This window comes from Macaca thibetana, chromosome 5 (genome assembly GCF_024542745.1).
Source record: "Macaca thibetana thibetana isolate TM-01 chromosome 5, ASM2454274v1, whole genome shotgun sequence".
Taxonomy (NCBI): Eukaryota; Metazoa; Chordata; class Mammalia; order Primates; family Cercopithecidae; genus Macaca; species Macaca thibetana.
In genome coordinates, this window is record NC_065582.1 from 1,940,931 (window position 1) to 1,946,988 (window position 6,058).

Here is a 6,058-nt window from a genome sequence, read left to right on the forward strand (position 1 = left end):
AAAAAAAAAAAGAGGATGGAAGTTTATTTTCCTCGTGTAATATCCGGTAGGCAGAATGAATTCAGGGACCCCCACTCTTGTTTCTTTGACACATACAGCCTCCATCCTACAGGATATCTGATGACCCAGTTTCTATCATTATGTTTACATTGAAGTTCAAGGGGAGAAGGGTACACTCTCTCTCTTTAAGACTCTACAAAGTGACCAGGCATGGTGGCTCACGCCTGTAATTCCAGCACTCTGGGAGGCTGAGGCAGGCGGATTCCTGAGGTTACGAGTTCGAGACCAGCCTGGCCAACATGGTGAAACCCTGTCTCTACTAAAAATGTAAAAATTAGCCCGACGTGGTGGTGGATGCCTGTAATCCCAGCTACTTGGAAGGCTGAGGCAGGAGAAGCGCACCACCATGCCCAGCATATTTTGTACTTTTAGGAGAGCTGGGGTTTCTCCATATAGGTTTCTCCATATCATCTCAGGTGATCCGCCCGCCTCAGCCTCCCAAAATGCTGGGATTTCAGGCATGAGCCACCGTGCCTGGCTGTTTCCATTTTTTTATTTCTTTTTTTAAAAATTTTTATTTATTTATTTATTTTTGAGACAGAGTCTTGCTCTGTCGTCCAGGCTGGAGTGAGTGGAACGATCTCAGCTCACTGCAACTTCTGCCTCTCGGGTTCAAGCGATTCTCCTTCCTCAGCCTCCTGAGTAGCTGGGATTACAGGCGCCTACCACCATGTCCAGCTGATTTTTTGTATTTTTAGTAGAGACAGGGTTTCACTATGTTGGCCAGGCTGGTCTCGAACTCCTGAGCTCAGGCAATCCGCCTGCCTCGGCCTCCCAAAGTGCTGGGATTACAGGCGTGAGCCACCGTGCCCAGCTTCCATTTTCTGTGTAAAAGATACTTTATGACTAAGAAGCATTCCATAGTTTATATCCTACCTGGTTAAATGTAAATGTTCATTACTCAGGGTGGCCCTGACGTTTTCTGTCTCTGTGCTGCTTCCACCCTAGCAAACCACTCCCTTTTTCTACTTAACATTCTCTTTAACCACTTTAACAGGAGAGGCCAAAAAGCAGTGTCTCTCCAGGATTGCACCGACAATACTGATCAACGGATCCATGCTAAGCTGTTGCAGCCAGGAAATGGAGTGCAAAGTTTAGTAAAAGGACTGAGCATGCTAAGGAAATACTCTTGTTTACATCACTACTAAGGCTACTATTTGTTGGGAACAGGCCCCCCCAAAATCTGGCCATAAACTGGCCCCAAAACTGGCCATAAACAAAATCTCCACACCACTGTGACATGTTCATAATGGCCATAACGCCCACGCTGGAAGGTTGTGGGTTTACTGGAATGAGGGCAAGGAACACCTGGCCCGCCCAGGGCGGAAAAAACGCTCAAAGGCATTCTTAAACCACAAACAATAGCATGAACAATCTGTGCCTTAAGGACATGCTCCTGCTGCAGTTAACTAGCCCAACCCATCCCTTTATTTCGGCCCCTCCCTTTGTTTCCCATAAGGGATACTTTTAGTTAATCTAATATGTATAGAAACAATGCCAAGACTGGCTTGCTGTTAATAAATACGTGGGTAAATCTCTGTTCGGGGCTCTCAGCTCTGAAGGCTGTGAGACCCCTGATTCCCCACTTCACACCTCTGTATTTCTGTGTGTGTGTCTTTAATTCCTCTAGCCCGCTGGGTTAGGGTCTCCAGACTGAGCTGGTCTCGGCACTTTTGAAGGTGGATTTGGGGAAGGATTTCCTGCATCATACTTTGAAAGAAGATGGATAGTACTGATTTATTGATTTATTTTGTCTCTCAGCCATCTTTCCTCATTCATTCCAATCAGACTATGAAACTCTGTTCACAGTTGTACAACACTGCTGTGTACCAAATTGAGTAGGTTGAATAAATTAAATCAACTGCATTAAGTTCTGCAAGACAACACCAGGTTTTGTAAAAATATTTTGATGACATAAAATTATCTTTTCTTTTTTTTTTTTTGAGACGGAGTCTTGCTCTGTCGCCCAGGCTGGGGTGCAGTGTCCGGATCTCAGCTCACTGCAAGCTCCACCTCCCGGGTTTACGCCATTCTCCTGCCTCAGCCTCCTGAGTAGCTGGGACTACAGGCGCCCGCCACCTCGCCCGGCTAGTTTTTTGTATTTTTTAGTAGAGATGGGGTTTCACCGTGTTAGCCAGGATGGTCTCGATCTCCTGACCTCGTGATCCGCCCGTCTCGGCCTCCCAAAGTGCTGGGATTACAGGCTTGAGCCACCGCGCCCGGCCAAAAATTATCTTTTCTTTTCTTTGGAGGCAGAATCTTGCTCTGTCCCTTAGGCTGGAGTGCAGTGGCTCAATCTTGGCTCACTGCAACCTCTGTCTCCCGGGTTCAAGCTATTCTCCTGCCTCAGCCTCCTGAGTAGCTGGGACCACAGGTGCCCGCCACATCCGACTAAGTTTTTGTGTTTTTGGTAGAGACAGATTTCCTCCATGTTGGCCAGGTTTGTCTTGAACTCCTGACCTCAGGAGATCTGCCCACCTTGGCCTCCCAAAGTGCTGGAATTACAGGTATGAGCCACCATGCTTGGCCAGATTTTCTGTTTGAACTAATATTGCTGGCACAATAACCTCTGGTCAAATTTATTTATAAAGCAGCTTTTTTCTCTGAGATCCAATCCCTTCCAACATTTGATGCCAGTTGTTTTAAACAGGTCCAGGTCCTGAAGGGTATCCAAATTACCATATAACTTTAAAGTGTGGAGCAAGCTTTTTGACTCCTTGTTTCATGAGAGGGTAAAGATGCATATCCTCTAATGATAGTGAGCAGCATGTAGATTTTAGTATCTTTTAAAATTTTTATTACTTATTTATTTTAGAGACAGGGTATCGCTCTGTCACCCAGGCTGGAGTGCAGTGGCACAAGCATAGCTCACTGCAGCCTCGACCTCTCTGGCTTGAGATCCTCCTGCCTCAGCCTCCCAAGTAGCTGGAACTACAAGTGGGCACCACCATGCCCAGCAATTTTAATATCTTGATGATGCAGCTTTATTATTGAAATTGACTACAATGGAATAGAAAAAAAAAATCTTCTTAAAAATTTATACCAGTGGCCGGGCGCAGTGGCTCATGCCTGTAATCCCAGAACTTAGGGAGGCTGAGGCAGGCAGATCATGAGGTCAGGAGATCGAGACCATCCTGGCCAATATGGTGAAACTCCGTGTCTATTAAAAATACAAAAATTAGCTGGGCATCGTGACGTGCACCTGTAGTCTCAGCTACTTGGGAGGCTGAGGCAGGAGAACCACTTGAACCCAGGAGGCGGAGGCTGCAGTGAGCCGAGATCGCGCCACTGCACTCCAGGCTGGGGGGACAGAGCGAGACTCCGTCTCAAAAAAGAAAAAAAAAAAATCTATACCAGTGGTCTAAAAGTTTTCAGATAAATAGTTTGTTAACAAAAGCTGAATATATGCCTTGATATCAATTATACAGTTTACCACATTATTTATATATATATATAAAACTAAACAAAAGAAACTGAAAAAGGGCATCAAAGAGCTCTTTATTTCCCACATGCCAATAATTCACCTGTGCCACCTCCGTCACCACCGGCTGCACTCTGCCTTACGGAGAGGGCCGTGCGCTTGACTTGGCTGAAAAGAACAACTCTGGGGAGGAGAGGAAGCGCGCTTATTCAGAGAGCAATTTCCATTCTCATCACCACCCTCCTCGCTCCTACGTGTGTTTCGTCCAGCCTCTCCTGATGCTCAGAGACTTGTGAAAGACGGTGATGGTGACCCACGGTGCAAGTGATGCTCAGGGCTCAGTGGATTGCTGCAGGTCGTGGCAAGTGTGTGGCCGAGCTGGAATCAGAGTCCACATCAGTCTAACTCCATCAATGAGGCATGATGCTTTCCTCAGCTTGTGAGCTTTGGCGAAAATCCGAACTTTATTTGCTCAGGATTCACTGATTTCAGCTAAAGTCAGCCCGTTCCTTTTGCTCAGGCTATTCTCTCTAGTGAAAACAGAAAGGGCTTGCCCCGGTGTTGTAATAGGTGAGGTGAAGGTGACCTCTTAATTCTGTTGGAATTGTTAGGAGGATTATCTTCCTTACAAATGAGTACAAGTAAACTGAACATGTTGGGTTAGACAAGCATGCACTGACTTACAACAACAAATGGGCAGCTGTGCTATCATGAGGTCGACCATAATGTTTGATTCTTTTTTTTTTTTTTTGAGACGGAGTCTTGCTCTGTCCAGGCTGGAGTGCAGTGGCCGGATCTCAGCTCACTGCAACCTCCGCCTCCCGGGTTCACGCCATTCTCCTGCCTCAGCCTCCTGAGTAGCTGGGACTACAGGCGCCCGCCACCACTCCCAGCTAATTTTTGTATTTTTAGTAGAGATGGTGTTTCACCATGTTGGCCAGGATGGTCTCAGTCTCTTGACCTTGCGATCCACCTGCCTTGGCCTCCCAAAGTGCTGGGATTACAGGAGTGAGCCACCGCGCCTGGCCCCCATAATGTTTGAATCTTAAGCGTTTTGTTTTGTTTTGTTTTGTTTTTGACAGAACTGTGCTCTTGTTGCCCGGGCTGGAGTGCAATGGTGCGATCTCAGCTCACTGCAACCTCCACCTCCTAGGTTCAAGTGATTCTTCTGCCTCAGCCTCCTGAGTAGCTGGGATTACAGGCACCCGCCACCACGCCCAGCTAATTTTGTATTTTTAGTAGAGATGGGGTTTCTCCATGTTGGTCAGGCTGGTCTCGAACTCCGGACCTCAGGTGATCCACCCACTTCATCCTCCCAAAGTGCTGGGATTACAGGCGTGAGCCACTGCGCCTGGCCTGATTCTTAAGTTTTAATACTTTCTTAAGCAAGGAAGAAGCAGTTGAACATGACTCCTGGACCTCTTAGAGCTGCAGGAAGTAAGCCACTGAGAGCGAAGCCCCCGCTTCTAATGGAGCAGCCTTGGAGAAAAGCAGCCAAAGAGAAGCCACACCTTCCAGATGAGTGATAACACTGGGACCACAACCAGTGCACCCCTGCCCCCCGCTGTTCCTTTCTGGAATGGGAGGACGTGGTACTCTCCTGCCGCAGAATCGGTCCAAAGTAACGAATACAGCCTTGTTTGGCACCAGCCATACTCATCCCACCTGGAAGCCAAGAGTATGCCAGCCTGGGGCCAGTGGTGAAGGGAATGTGGCTAACAAATGGGATAGTTCTGTTTTTGTCTTGTCTTGGTTTTTTGAGACCAAGTCTCGCTCTGTTGCCCAGGCTGCAGTGCAGTGGCACAATCTTGGCTCATTACAACTTCCGCCTCCTGGGTTCAAGCAATTTCCGGCTAATTTTTGTCTTTTTAGTAGAGACGAGGTTTCACCATGTTGTCCAGGCTGGTCTCGAACTCCTGACTTCAAGTGATCCACCCGCCTCGGTCTCCCTAAGTGCTAGGGATACAGGTGTGAGACAGCGTGCCCGGCTGGGATACGACTGTTAAAAGTTCATGAAATGACTCATGAGAACCATGATTTACTCATTCATAATTGTGTTTGTTCTTTGACAGTGAAAAAAAAATTACATTTCTTCAGGATTTTTATTTTAATGAAAAGCTTTCCTATGAAAAATCTAACTACCTTAAAATGATCTGTGTTCCTTGTAATGTGATTACTCTAGCCCTATGAAAGCATCTCGTGATAAACTGTCATACAAATTTGAGGCATCTTTTTAATAAATTGTCAAGACATTTAGTTAACATTTAATAAGGACAAATAAGTATAATAAGGAAATATCATGAAATTTGGCACCAGATTCAAATTCCACATCTGCACCCAGTGCTCTTGGTCAATCCCTTAATTCAGTGACTTAATCACTACGTCATCTACTTTATCAGCTGTAGATATACCTCATAGGGTTGTGGGGCATGTAACAGTATATAAGAGTTTACAGTCGGGCGCGATGGCTCAAGCCTGTAATCCCAGCACTTTGGGAGGCCGAGATGGGCGGATCACGAGGTCAGGAGATCGAGACCATCCTGGCTAACACGGTGAAACCCTGTCTCTACTAAAAAA